Genomic DNA, 15,897 nt, shown 5'->3' with positions numbered 1-15,897 from the left:
TCTTTCCCGGTCTTTACATTAAATTTCTCCCTGTTCCTGCCCTACACCTCCTCGCCCCCTGAAACCATTTTACAGAGAGCACATTGCAGCTGAACACAGAGATGCTCTTCCTAGGTACTCACCCAGGAGCACCCTCACTATACACCACCTGTTACCATGGTTCTTCTCCAGTTGACTCTGCAGCCTCTGGATTGTGCCAAGGCATTTGCCATTGGAGTCCGACTCATTTTCTGGATGTTTTCGTTTGCTGATCTCATTTGCTTTAGCATATTGACTCCTCACTTCTCTCTATTCTGCTACCCACCAGCTGAAGCAATTCTCCAACCAACCTTATGCAGGAAATGCTTCATCACATAGGCAAACTTCTTCCCTCTCCCTTTCCCTGGGTGCTGAAAAGAGCCTAATGCAGGCACTCATAATTCAAGCACATTTTGTTTCCTAGTCCTATTGTTCTGAATTGTTCCAAATTTGAAATGAGATTGTTTAGGATTATATAGAGAGTGAGATGTAAGTCAATTATAGATGATTGGGATGAATAAACAGATTCATTCCTTTAATATTGGGACAAATTTTTCCCAGGCATCATCTGCTTCCTATTCCATATCTCCCTTACAATATCATAATTTTGAGCCTTATGTAAAGACCCTGTAAAGCTAAGTGAGTGACAAGTGATCATTTGTGAAAAATCAGAAGAGGAAAATATTTATGTTTCTAATGATCTGATTTTTTTCTCCACTTGCCATTTATCATCTGGTTTTACCTTAGTCCAAATACTGAGTAAATAATTTAGGGAGCAAACAATTTTTATTTCAAGTGTTTAAAAATATATGCTATTTTAAAAATTACGCATATAAGGCAAAGTCTGAAATTTTAAGCAACATTTTCACAAAATTAATTGTACTTAACCCTCACTCTAGGAATTAATAATTAAAGAAAAATTCATGTTTAGAAAGCTGTTTCTTTATAAGGTACTTAAAATAGTCTTGAGATAATATATATATATATATATGTGTGTGTGTGTGTGTGTATAGAAGTGCTACTAATATGCAAATTTTAACATTCAACCACAAGTAAAGGTTATTTTTATTGCTATTGAATGAATTTTAAATTATTTCTAATAAGCCCGAAGATAGAAGCAATAATTCCCCTTCAGCTCCAGAACACGAATTTTAATGCTTAAAATAATAGAATGACAGTAACATTGAATAAGCAGAAAGTGACATTTTTGAAAGGCGATATCTGGGAACAAAGGTTAGGCATGGCTTTCAGTCAGGCCCAGATGATCTGTTTTTCACAGTTAATTTTGGAAAGCTACTATGTTCCTTGTCAACCGAGCCTTCTGAAATAAAATTTTCCTTATTTTAAAAAAGTGTAGCCCTGGCAGGTGTAATTCAATTGATTGGAATGTTGTCACCTGCACCAAAAATTTGTGGGTTCATTTCCAGGTCAAGGCACATACCTAGGTTTCAGGTTTGCTCCCTAGTCATGGTGCCTAAGAGAGGCAACCAGTCAGCCAGTCAATCAATGTTTCCTCTCAAATATCTCTCTCTCTCTCTCTCTCCCTCCCCCTTTTCTCTCTCTCTAAAATCAATTAAAATATATCCTCAGGTGAGGATTTTTAAAAATGTGTAATTCAAAACTAGACTATTGTATCTGTGGATGTTATTGAGCCAAGAAGTGATAAGAGACAAAAGATAGTAATCACCATACTGTTGTTTGTGCCTGAGTTTGTTTGTTTTTTTGCTTAATCCCTTCACCTTTTCACCCTTCCTCCCAACACAGTCCCCAGTCCTTTATATCTTTAAAAACAAAGGAAAAAGGCTGTGGTTACATTATTTTTGATCTCATTATATGGCATCAAGTATTATTTAAAAGGTCTTCTTTGCCCACGCAATGATGATGGAACCACAGCTTTTAGCTCTATTTATAAAGGTACAGTGGGGCCTTGACTTACGAGTGTCCCGACTGACGAGTTTTTTGAGATACCAGCTGTCTCTCAGCTGATTTTTTGCTTTGAGTTGATAGAGTAATTTGAGTTAACGAGCCCTTTAAGGAGCTCAGTCTCAGAATGAATTAAACTTGTAAATCAAGGCCCCACTGTATATTGAAAGAGGTCATTCAAATCAGGAAATAGAGTCCAATGGAGAGAAGTAAGGTCCACACTGTTGGATACTAGAACTGGCTGATTCTGCAAAGTGAGAGACAGGTTTCCCACTTTTCAGCAGAATTGTGCTCACAATAACTCTTGTTTCACAACTCATGATTCCAAGGGTCTCAGGGATGTTTTCATTTTCACAGTCACAAGTCCCACAATGCCATCTGCAAAATAGTTTCTTTTTCTTTTTTTAAATGAAAGTGTTTGTAAAAGGATGGAACTTGCAGATGCCCTTAGTCTATTACAGAAGTAACAAGAAAGTGTGATAATTGGGCTTGCAGTTGTAGGACTTTTGTTTTTGTCCTGGATCTAGTGACAATATAAACAGAGAACTCACATCAAAGTTTGGGTGGAAACAAGGTAAGACATGGAATGTGCTTAACAATGTGGTTTTTAAGTCCAGTGGGACTGAAAAAATCTTGACCTGAGCTAGAAAACATGATTATCTTTTCTTTGCCTCAGTCAAGCTGTAAAATTTGGCAAATTATTATGGAGTATACTTTTATTGATATTCACTTTTATCATATAGACAGTCAGAAACTTTAATTAGAACCACTGTGTTTTGAATTACTCATCTCAATAGTTATAACATAAATTTTGAGTTTTATAACCAACATTTTGAAAAAATGAATTAAAATAGGTTAGAAAATATGAGTGCATTTCATGTGATAAGGGTAAATGTTGTTTCTTGAAATAATATTAATTTACAAGTATAGAGATATTTCTAGGTCTCGCATATCTCTTATTGCAGGTTATGATGAGGAATGTTTGAACAATCCTAAAGCAGAAAAATCTGTGGTTGATAGTCTTCTGCAAGCTCTGTCCATTCTTCCCCTCTCTGCACGTGCATATTTTTCCATCCCTCCAGTGGTAGAGTCTATTTCTTCTCCCTTCAGTTTGGCAGCTTTCACCTTCCCCCAAAGGAAGCCAGGCACCATGAAAGAAGTCTGCCTACTTTGAGATCACCAAGCTGTGAGGAAGCCCCAGATAACCATGGAAAAGAACAACAAAAACAAAACAAACAAACAAAAAAAAACCCTCAGTCACCTGGCTGGCATGGCTCAGTGGTTGAGTGTCGACCTATGAACCAGGAGGTCAAGGTTTGATTCCTGGTCAGGGCACATTCTTGGGTTGCAGGCTCAATCCCCAGTGTGGGGCATGCAGAGGCAGCCGTTGATGATTCTCTCTCATCATTGATATTTCTATCTCTCTCTCCCTCTCTGAAATCAATAAAAATATATTTTAAAAAGTCACACCTCAATCAATCATGAATATGAAACTGCAGAATATGACCCCAGTTAAGTTGAAACAGTCAGTCTCCAGCTGTCTGGGATTCTCAGGTGACCGAGCAGACACTTTTGACCAGTGACATGTCATCCCCACCATACTGTACTAAATTCTTAACCCACAGAATTATGAACAAATATGATCATTGATTTTGTGTCCCTAAATTTGGAGGTAGTTTGTAATTCGTGTATACCCATCTGAAACTGGTGGTGGCAGGTTGGTGCTCCCATAAAAAAATCTAACACTTGTCTTTGACTTTGGGCCTGGGCAGTGGCAGAAGCCTGAAAGACAGTGAGGACACTGTTTGGAGGCAGACATTTGCTGAGGAAATTGCTATGATCAGAAGCTGAAAAGAAGGAGAGCTATGTCATACTTCATTAAGAAGAAAAAAACAAAGCAAGACAATTATCTGTGTACTGTAGCGACTGTAAAATGTACCCAATGAAATTGTGGACCCAACTAAGGAGGGTTCTGGAAGAATGTGAGTGTGTTCGCTGGCTTGTTGAGCCATGCATGATAAAGGATTGCAAGATAGAAAGGGGGATAAAGGGAGCAGCTATTCAGTTCTCAAGCAAAAATGAAAGGAAATAGTTTCAACACAGGACTTGCCATGAAGCCTTCTCTGAGCAGCTAAAGGTTTTCAAAGTGAAAAATAGCCACATGACAAGGGTCAAATCCAGAGCTCAGCCAGTAAAATGTAATCTTGGAGTAATAATCAAGCTAAGGGTATGGCTATTAGAGACCTTATTGAGAACTCTGACTTTTAAGAATCTAACAAATGTTCCCCAACACCCTGACCACAATCCTAAGAAGAGACAGGCCTGACTCAACATAATTTCTGTTTCTGTCTTTTGTCTAATGAAAAACAGAGTATAATTTGACTCACAGGAAAACCACAAAAATTATAAAAGGGCTTTGGCAACTTTGTCTAAAAGGGGCAGAAAAGGTTCAAATTTAAATTTTAAAAAAGCCTTTGGGCCCCTTTCAAGGGCTGGAAAAGAACTAAGAAAAATCCTCAGATTTAGCTCAGATACAGGTCATTTCTTATGGCCAAGAAAGGATAGCTTGGAGAGCAGATCTAAGATCTCAGAGAGCAAAGCCAAAAGCCACAAAGAATCAAAACTAGGGAGCAGAACTGAGCCTTCATCAGTAAATGTTCTCTGTCCTTGCAATAGGCAGAACTGGGTATAGGTGTGCAAATGAGCTGGTGACTTCTATGTGCCTCCCTGATCTCCAGCCCCCACTTTGAACTGTACATTGCAGTTTCCCTATTCCTGACCCACCAGTCTATGTCAGATTTGCAGAGCAGGTAAATTGTACTTTTAGTTCAAACACCTTTGCCACAGAAGCCTTGTGGCACATGAGCATGATTTAGATGATGAAATACCAGGTGTTAAGCTGATGTTGTAATGCAAAGAGACATGTCCACAAAGGGTGACAGTATTGTGCTTGTAGGAAATAGTGTGGCTAGGAGCCACATTGTGATAGACAGTCTTTGAAGAAAGCCACCCTCAAATTCTTCCCTCCTGGTATGCATGCTAGCTCTCAATAGATAGAGTCTATCTTGCTCTCCTCAAATCAGGAATGGCCTTGACCAATAGCATGTGGCATAAGTGATACTGAGTCTTATACTTAAGAGAACTGACAGCTTTCACTCCTTTTATCTTCAAAGCCAATTGCCAAGATCTCTTAGACCAACGTCCTATGATGAAGCTCAACTTAGTCATCTGAAGAGGCCATATGGTGGTTAAAGGCAGCCCAGACACATAAGTGAAGACTTCTTGGAACTTCCAACTAATCCAACTACCAGCTGAATGCAGCCAAATAACAGACCTCAACCAATGTCACACAGATTGGAAGAGCCACCCATACAAGATAAGTCAACTCACAGAATGATAAGAAATAATAAATTGTTGCTGTTTTTAAAACCATAGCATTTGGGGCTGGTTTATTACACAGCAATGGATAGCTGGGAAAAAATCCCCAAATTAATTTCCTGTTTTCCTGGATATCTCATAGAAAATGCCATTGTTATTTTCATAGAGCTACAGTGTGCACCCCAAGGAAACAGAAAGCATCCTTCCAGAATGGAGAAATTAAGGAAGTAAGATTGCCTTCTGAGTATTATAAAATCACCCCAGAATGACTCAGAGAAGAGATATAAAAAGGGAGTATGTACTTTCTAGTCAAAAAGACTGAATTGAAAGCAGATCAAAGATATTAAGATATGTAAAGGAAGAAAAACCAGGGGGGAGCTTTCCAGCTCAGAGACTCAGAGCAAAACATGATCCCACTCGCAGCAGTGCCCAGAGGATGTGGTCCTTTGTTATAAGTCAGTTGTGCAGGACCCCGCATGCTAGTAGAGCCTGAAACCTCTACATATATGATTCTTATGAATTTGTGTTCTAAGTTCAGATCCACCAAAAAACCTTCTATTGATTGATTGATAGATTGATTGGTTGATTTGTAGAGAGAGAGGAAGAGAGGGAGAGAGAGAGAAAGAAAAACATCAATGTGAGAGGGAAACATTGATCAGGTGCCTCCTGCATGCTCCCTATCATGAATGGAACCCACAACCCAGGCATGTGCCCTGAGTGGAGAATCAAACCTTCAGTGCACTGGACTATGCCCAACCAACTAAGCCGCACTGGCCAGGGCAAGAAATCTTTTAATAATTTTCCAAAATATTATACATGTCTTCTGTATGAATATTTTCACTAGAAACAAGCAAAGTAGAATTCAATTTTATATACTGCTTTGATCTGAATGTTTGCATCCCTCCCAAATTCACAGGGGCATTGGGGAAGTGATTAGATCATAAGGGTGTGGCCCTCATGAATGAATTAATTCTCTAATAAAAGAGACTCCAAGAGCTTCCTATTCCCTCCACCGTGTGAGGACACAGTGAGATGTCAACAATTTAAAGCCTGGAAGCAAACTCTCATCAGAACCCAACTGTGCTGGCACCCTGATCTAGGACTTCCAACTTCCAGAATTGTAAGAAACGAATTTCTGTTGTATATAAGTTACCCAGTATCGGATTCTGTTATAGCAACCCAAACAGACCAAGACCTGTGCCCATCTCTTTTGAGCTGGTTATTGTGACATCTTAGATACTCTAGATACCTGACGAGATGTAGTTTCTGAGCTTATAGATTGAAGGCTAGTCCTGTACCAGGGCAAATTCACCACAGCAACACCACCTCATGGGAGCCTGTCTGGGAAAGTAGCAAACATTCCTAAGGAGACACAGCCCTTTGTTCACAATGTTTATCATAATATCTAGTTTGATATTTCCATGCCAAGGCAGTATCATATTTCCAGATCACTCCCCTCCTGCACTGGTGGGATTCTCTTTAGACATTGTAAAGGACAGAAATAGTAGCTGGGCTGTGGGAATTTCCTTGACTACACTCAGATTCCACCTGCCATTACATATTTTACGTAAGTCTAGAAGGAGTAGGGAAAATATCTGGAGGTAATGTGTCTATCAAGCAGAGGAATGTTGTGCAGGGATGATCCCTACTGGCCAATGTGTTAAAATATTAGGTTCCATAAATGACAAAAAAATATTTGTTTGACCAAACTTTAGTCAGGGTTCTGAACCTTCCTGTAGGCCCATCAGTGTAAAATCCAGTCTTAGCAATAACCTTGCTAAGTAAGTTTAACCAGAAACCCTCACCCTCTCTATCTGATCACCTTCTATATCCGATCCAGGTCTTCTTGCTCCACCATCCCACTGGTGATGTCTGATCACACAGGCATGTCTTCAGCAAGGATCCCATTAAGTTGGTTTAGCCAGAACCCCCATACACCTGATGTTTCCTTTTAGTAATTTTCTATCTACTGATCCCCTCCTGTTGCTTGGCTATAAATCCCCACTTGCTCATCCTGTATTTGGAATTGAGCCATTTCTATACTGAGATGTATTTTCCCCTATAGCAATTGTCCTAAATAAAATGTTTTTACTGCTTTATGATATAGCTCTATTTTTTGTATGATATTGATAAACTATAACTAGCTGGCTTCTTTGTAGCACTCACATAAGCATAAAAGACACTTCTTTGGACAAGTCTTTCATGACCACCCAGTTTGCTTTTATTACACTGGGCACTTATCTTCTCTTTATGTAAGCTTCTAGGTACCAGCGTATGTATTTTCCCCACTTGAGAGCAGTGGTTTCCTGTTTGTTTTTATCTTTGCTAAATTATCTGTATAAAGTGACTAGAAACTCACAGGTTCTTGATAAATACTCATTCACTGTCCAGTGAATTGGTAGACCTTTGCATTCTCTGAGTCAGCATTCAGTATTTCAGATATCCTCCAGTGACTATAAAGAGTCAAGAACATACCCATAATTTGCCATTTCTGTAGGCATTATTTGAATTAAGGGGGAGGAAAATGATGAGGCATCTGAGGGATAATAACAAAAGAAATGAAGGTAAGGGTGAGAGAGGGGTCAATGGACCAATTTTCAACATTACTCATGAGTTGACATTGTGAGGCAGGTTAAATATTTTACCTGCCAAAAAAGAAGTCCAGAAAAATTAACTGAGGCATTAAATGGTCCTCTTTTAAGTTCCCTCGCACTAAGGAAATATCCAAGGGGGGCATGAAGGAACACAGGGCAGACAGAATTCACAAGTTAGATCCTGCAAGATATAACACTTAAGGTTTAATGACTTTGTAAACATTTTCCCAGACCATTAATTTTGAGGTTATAACAATTATTTACTAGGAAAAAAAAAGAACATTTTTGTTGTTGATGCAAAGCTTAATATAGCAAAGCCATTTAAAACAATGTCACGAGTGTAGGAAATAAGAAACAAACGTACCTTAAAACTTTATACCCTCATCCTTGGTGTGTGTGAAACAGACACCATACTGGGATGTCTCTGTGGTAGTAAAGAACTACTATAGTAGCGTGCCAGACATCCTATCACAGCCAAACATAATCTCCATGCTTTTCTCCCTTGGCATTCTTCATACTCTTTCTTCTGGCCAAACCAAACCACCACCGTTTCCCACACTTCTCAGATGTGTACGTGTTCAGACTTTGCTCTGACACTTTCTTCTCCTCTTCCATCACCTGACCCAAACAAAAACCTCCCCAGCTTTAAAGGCCCTATTAAGGTGTCACTGCTTCCTTTCCTCATAGTTTTCTTTTTATTTCATTTGTGCTCCATTTCTTTCTTTCTTGTAACCTTCCTCGTTTCCTATCTTGTCCTTGGTTATCAGCGTCTCTCTTTATTAAAGACTATATGGCAGAATCGGCTCATCTTTCTAAAACCCCAAACAAACTTAATAGAGAAAGTTGTTCCCAATAGGCATTTGTTCAGTAATTACTATATATAATTGCCTTTAAACGATAAACTACCAATGCATAATGATTTACATTTTTTGATGCTTTCTCGTATATTCCTTCAGATTTTTTTCCTTCTCTCTATTTTCTTTTTTTAATGTATTTTACTATTCCAGAAAGGAAGGGAGAGGGAGAGAGAGATAGAAATATCAATGAAGAGAAAAAAACCATTGATTGGTTGCCACCGCACGCCCCCCATTGGGGATCAAGCCCACAACCTGGACATGTGCCCTTGACCGGAATGGAACCCAGGACCCTTCAGTCTGCAGGCCAATGCTCTATCCACTGAGCCAAACTGGCTAGTGCTCTTCTCTCCATTTTCAATGTTTTTCTTTTTAAATGAAAATTGATCTCTGTAGAGTCTTTAGCAATACTTAAAGACTAGCTTTATTTAGGAAAATAACCTAAATAAAGTTATATGTCTACAGTACTACAAGTTCCCCAAACTTAGAACTCTCTTGGTTTTATCTCTGTGCACCAATCACCTCCACCTAGTGGTCAATCAAATGATACTTAGGAAGTCCAAGCCAGGGAAAGCAATATACTTATTTAAACCTTAGAGATAGTTGAGTTATTAAACCACTGGCTATAACTCTTTCTCCCTTTGCACAAATTTTAAATCAGTACATAGTAGCTATCGCTCACAGCATCACTACCTACAGAGAAAGGAAATTACCAAATAAGCTAATTTTCTGAGTCATGAGGGGAAAACATTTGACAACAAAAAAAAGTAGCCATGGAAAATGCAGGATGCTGAGCACCCAACAGAAGCTCATTTAATTTGGATTCTACCCAGGAGGATATTATGTTGACGGAAAGTAAGTTGGGAGAAAAATCCGATTAACGATTGGAACATTTCCCCTGTCCCTGAGCAGTCAGGTCTGTAGAAGCTGGATTCCTGCAGTGCCTTAGATCCTGTCTACTGGGGATTATCCCCTATAAGTTTGTCCTGGTGGAGCTATAAAGATAGAAATGTTTGTGATCTTTTAAAGTATTTGAGAACACAGAGGAAGCAGCATGGAATTACAGAGCCAGAAAACATTTCATTCAGCTTCATTCAGGTTGTGTTGATGTGGGCTTACATCTTCTCTAATGGAAATACAGTAATAATAATAGTAGTAGTAATAAAAATAATAATCTACACTAATAAAAGAGAAACAGGCAAATTGGTGTCACTCCACTACACTCACAAGCCAATCAGGATGCGTATGCAAATTAACCCAACAAAGATGGCAGTTAATTTGCATATGCAGGAACGGAGTGAAGACTGAAGGCTCCAGCCTGAGTGGAGACTGAAGACAACTGAAGACTAAAGATGACTGAAGACTGAAGAGGCTTGGCGTCTCCGCTGCGGCCTGGGTTCCAGGTGCCAGAGGAAAACTTGTGCCAGCGGCCAGGGGAAGGAAGGCCTATTGCATGAATCTCTTCATGCAACGGGCCTCTAGTCCTATATAATAAAAGGCTAATATGCAAATAGACTAAACAACCAAACAACCAGTAGCTATGACGTGCGCTGACTACCAGGGGGTGCACACGGAACATGGTGGGCTTCAGCAGCAGGCGGCAGAGCACAGAACATGATGGGCATTGGCCGCTGTGGGTTGGTGGAGCAGGTGAGCAGGGGTGCCAGACCAAGGTGGGGTGCCAGTCGCTGTCATCGGGGTGAGCCTCTGGTGGTTACTGAAAATTCTTTGCTGCCATGCACCACGGTCCCGCCCAGCACTCGCACCTGCTGCGGGCGCTGGCCCGGCTCACACCTGCTGCTGGTGCCAGAGCCGCTGCTTGCACCCACTGCCAGGGCCCAGCACCAGTCCCAATTCCTTGGCGCTGTCAGGGGGTGCAATCGGGGCCGGCACCATCAGTGAGTGGGAGCTGTGGCAGTGGGAGCAGGACTGCTGGCAGACAGGGGACCAGAGGCCGTGGTGGGAGGGCCCAGGCAGGGGTGTGGAGGATGGGCTGTGGCCCACAGTTCCTTTCAAGGTGCACAAATTCATACACTGACCCTCTAGTAGTAATAATAATAGCTACCATGTATGGAATACATTACTTTTGGGAGATTATTTCATTTAATCCCCACAATATCCCTATGAGTTAATACTACTATAAATCCTATTCTATAAGCATTTTAATTACATTATAGAGAAATTGAATTATTTGTTTATGTGGTAGAAGCTGGCTTTGAACCCAGGTGATCTGACTCTGGTAGCCATAATATCAAAGAATTAATTTGTCTTTATAGACAGTGCTTATTTGTTTTACAAATATATAGTAAGGGTGTTTTACCTATTAAAAAAACAACAACACATGCACACATTACCCATATTCTTACATGGGTCAAATTAGCCTAAATTTCAATCCTGATTTATTAGCTATATAACCATGGGAAGGTAAACTCTAACCTTTTTAAGTCTCTTTGAACTCAACTGTTTAATGGGTATAATGATGCTTATTCACAGGATGTCATGCGGATTTAAAAGACACTACAGAAATACCCTCAAGATCCAGGACCCAGAGCACTTCTCCCCCCAACCCTCACCCGTACCCTCACCTCCACCCCACCAAAAAAATAAACTAAAATAAAAGACACTACATACGAAGTATTTGAGTACTACCTGGGCCACAGAAAGGGCTTAATATGTAAAAGCAATATCATTATCAATTATTATTAGTATTCATAAAAAATATCCCTATGTTGGAAGACAGGCAATGAAAGCATAAGCTTTCACATATACTTAACATTTAATACTAGCTATAAAAATTAATGGTGCCAATGCTAGAGACCATACCAGTACTGGGAAATTATAAAATGAGTGATTGCCTAAATATACATAGATTTTATGTTCACTGAACTATGAGATCGATATTTCAATTTCCTTTTGTATTAAGTTTGTATCCTATGTATAACCACATAATGAAATTTATTTTGAAAGATGACAATCTTTCCTTTAAAATTATATAGGCTTTGGAATTTTCTGAATATTAACATTTCAGTGTTGGCATTCTTTGTTTTTTATCAGCTTACGTTGGAAAAAAAAGATTATTTTCCTTGGGTGAGTTTTAATTTTAAAATACAATTAAAATCAAAACAAAAGAGAAAATGAAAGATGTAGATCACAGCATATGTAGGCCAAGGCAGAAAACGCAACAGATTAACTCCCTTTTTTCCAAACCTTAAGTTTTGCAAAATGACATTTGGGGGTTATTTTCTAGGCTTCTCAAATTTAGGAAAAGTGTGACTAGATTAAAAGAGAGAGAGAGAGAGAGAAAGAGAGAGAGAGAGAGAGAAAGAGAGAGAGAGAATATTTCCAGAACATGAGGTGGCTCATCTTAAAGATATCCTTAAGTTTTATGCCATATGCATGTAATGAACATTTAGAGTTTTAAAATGATTTTTATGTTTATGTGATTGGATATTATAGCAATCCCATTATGCTGGTATAATGTACCCTCCATTTTTTGTAGAGCATGCTTGGAAAGAGAAAGGATTTCCTTTTATTTGAGCACAATTTGTACTTAGTCCTAATAATACTATAATTCGTCTTTAGTAATCTATATAGATTCCATTTATCTCTAAATTCAGATGAGGAAAATGCCCCCATCAAAGCCAGGGGAGTTTGAACCTCACTGACCAGGAGGAATAGACACTGATCTTTTGGTTCTGAGTTCTTTGAGAATACAAGCAAAGCAGCACTGGACAATGAGAGAGCAGAGCTTAACTTTTGAACCTAAGGCCTCAGGTCAGCTTTGCTCTTTTTCTTTCTCATATTATTCGGCTGTTCTTTTTAATCCACAGGCATTTCAGAGATGGGGCTCTGAACAGGCAGGGCCATGGTGGGCCACATGAGCAGTCCTGGAGCCTTCCTTACCTTGCATGAATTCATGAGCCAGTTAAGATTTAGCCTTCTATTATTCAAGCAGTTAGGAAAATGCAGAGGTTATTATGTGGCTTCAGTTTTAGACTTAGGTTTGTTTTCCTTTCTTTATAACAAAAGTCGTTTGGATGATATGAATGTAAACATACGAGAGGTTATCCAGTCTGTATTTCCCTAGATTATTCCCTACAAGTATTTTCTTACTCAGACCTGAAACATCTATCTCAACATCAGCTTGGAATCTTAACCTAACAGTTAATCTTAAACTTGCAGACGTTTTGAGTAACAAAAATGGGAATGTAGATAAATGCTCTAAACCTAACCTCAAAGTATATTTTCAGATTTAAATTTCTATTTCTATGTGTATACACATACTCTTGTATGTGTGTATAAATACATAGGAAGGTATACACACACACACACACATACACACACACACATACATACACACATGTATGGATATGTATATCCTATATAATAAAAGGGTAATATGCAAATTGACCCTAATGGTGAACAACCACCAGGGGGAAGACACTCAACGCAAGAGTTGCCCCCTGATGGTCAGTGCACTCCCACAGGGGGAGCTCTGCTCAGCCACAAGCCAGGCTGAGGGCTGCGAGCACAGCAGTGGTAGCGGGAGCCTCTCCACCCCCTTGGCAGCACTAAGCTGGCAGGTGGACATCCCCCGAGGGCTGCTGGACTGCAAGAGGGCACAGTCCAGGCTGAGGGACACCCCTGGGTGCACAAATTTTTGTGCACTGGGCCTCTAGTACAAACATAAAATGTATAGCATATGTATTATGAATACATTCATATATCTGTCTATTTCCTACACACCCAGAAATCCCCTGCTTTGTGATAATAAAAATGGTTAGGATGCCTGATCAGACCCTTCATACATAAAGTTGTAATTACTATAATCAATTAGCTCTGACCATATCATGAACCCACTCCTCCACCTCTGCTCAAAACCTGGCAAGGCTTCCTCATAATTACTAGAAAAAATAAGGCCTTCCATCATGAGGCTAAAATCTCTTTTTTTCAGCCACATCTTACAATACTCATCCCTTTGATAACTCTGTAATTCCAGAAGCTTCTCTTTCCGTGATTCAGACCAAAAAAGCAATTTTCCAGACCCCTTCACACTCCTCATTGCCTCCTAGTTACCCTTAGGTCTTGGTTATATTTTCATTCAGGGATCTCTTTCCCAGAAATTCAATCTAAAAATATTCTCCACTGGCATTCTCCCCTTTTTTGTGGCACCACTTCTAGGGGCATGTGCACCGGTGTGACTAATTGTTGGATGTCCTTCTCCTCCCCTAGATTGGAAAATCACATTTGTCTTCCTCAGTTTTGAAGCCCCAGCTCTAAGCACAGTGCGTGTTTTCAAATACAATTAGAATGTTACAGTTACAAATAAAAGGATTCAAGCTTTCATATTGCTCATTCATTCTGAACACCTTTATTAATTTCATTTCAGAAATATTTTGCAATGAAGCTAAATGGGTTGACCCTGTCTGACCATCAGACAGCTTATCTGTGATCCATGTAGAAAAAACTCATCGTACTATGAAAAGCAGCAAAAGCTTGTCATTAAAATAGGAGATAAGATGCAGTCCTAGTTCACTCAAATCATGCTGGTAGTTTAGGCAGAGAAAGTAACTACAAAATCCTTGGTGCTGGAAATGTACAAGCAGGCAGGACACAGGAGGAGATTCTAATCTTAACAGGAACAAGGTTTGGGGTGTGTCCTGGGTGCTCTGCAGGTTCAAACTATACAGAACAAGCATACAAGGTAATTGGGAACAGAATTGCCTCTTCCATCTCCCCAACTCTGAATGTCCTCAAGTAAATTTGCTCCCATAATGCTTTTCAAATAGCAGAAAGGCCCACACAGGGCAGACAAACTGTTCTCTGCCAATAGAACCATCAAGTGTTACCTTGGAGATAAGGATCCTTTGCAATCAAACCCATGTCCTAAAAACATCAGATAATCAGCCTACAATACACAGTGCTTAGATCAGAAAATGAGAGCTTTCCAATGGCCTAGAGCCGCCACGCTGCTTGAAACAAAATCCCAAATTCCTGAGTCCTGGAGATCATTGAGACATTGGATGCATATGGCAATGCTCTTAGAAAGAGTAGGAAGCCACAGGAAAATTTTCTCGTTTTATTTCTATGTATTTCCGTAAACAGATTCGAATGGGAAGATTGTTTTCCTCATTCATGTATCATTTGTCATACACCCACACAAAGCAGTGAGAGACTGTTCTTTCCCCCAGTGAATTTACCATTGAAAGGAGAACCAAAACACATGCAATTTCTAACTATTTACCAACAAGTGAGACTCACGACTGACAAAACAAGTAGGAAAAAGCACCAGTAACCCACATGCCCACCCCCACTCCTTCCTGCCCATCTGAACTACTGCAACCAAGACAGGAAGGACTTTCAATTCGAACCAGACTGTGAATTCAGAAAATAAAATTGGACCGCAAAGGGTTAACAGGATTAAGGAAGGGAATAAATCAGTAAAAGCCCTTAACTAAGTGCCAGGCAGGTAGTTAATCACCTTAACTACGAACAATCACAATTATGCCTAAACTACATAATCTTCACTTAGGATCATCTCCTTCAGTTACTTCCTTGTAGTTTAATAGAACAATAGACTAACCTTGGAATGGAGATAAGAAACGCCCTAAACTTTGGAATAGAATGGATAGGATTAAAATCAACAGAACTAGATGGAGATGGGATTTGTCAATGAGGACCCAAAACATACCATGATGTGATTATAGAGGCATGTTTATAGGACCAAATGGTATAAATACAGATGTAACAGAACAGAGAGTGAACCTGACTACGCTGCTTCCGTGTCATTCCTTCTTTGCAGACTCCGTCCACACCTTTGGGAACCCCTGTACCTGCTGGGGCTGGACCCCGCATCCAGGGAGCCGCATGGGAAGAACAGAAAGGAAGCCCTCGCTATCCTCAGGCAGTTTCTGGGCGTGTTCCCGCCATTCTGGACCTAGAGGCCATGGGATCAGAAGGTGAGAGAAGCACAGAGCACTGGGCCTGAGAGCCCGGGCGGAGGCATCAGGTCACCGAAGCACCGGGCCACAGGCGGGACCCAGGTGGTGAGGCCGTGCCCTGAGCCTGGTGGTGGCGGCAGGTGGTGGCAAAGGAAAGCCTGTCCTCCACAGACCCGAGTTTGGGCGGAG

At 40.1% G+C, this 15,897-nt stretch overlaps 1 protein-coding gene across 2 annotated transcripts in view; it reads right to left on the bottom strand.

Moving 5' to 3' along the window:
* The window catches only part of NYAP2 (neuronal tyrosine-phosphorylated phosphoinositide-3-kinase adaptor 2), a 206,152-nt gene that overhangs the window by 79,107 nt on the left and 111,148 nt on the right, over positions 1-15,897 (bottom strand). The gene's annotated exons all lie outside the window — the stretch shown is intronic.

This window comes from Myotis davidii, unplaced genomic scaffold, assembly GCF_000327345.1.
Source record: "Myotis davidii unplaced genomic scaffold, ASM32734v1 scaffold575, whole genome shotgun sequence".
NCBI classification, from domain to species: domain Eukaryota; kingdom Metazoa; phylum Chordata; class Mammalia; order Chiroptera; family Vespertilionidae; genus Myotis; species Myotis davidii.
The sequence above is the reverse complement of the archived record's forward strand: the minus strand, read 5'-3'. Positions and strand labels throughout refer to the sequence as shown.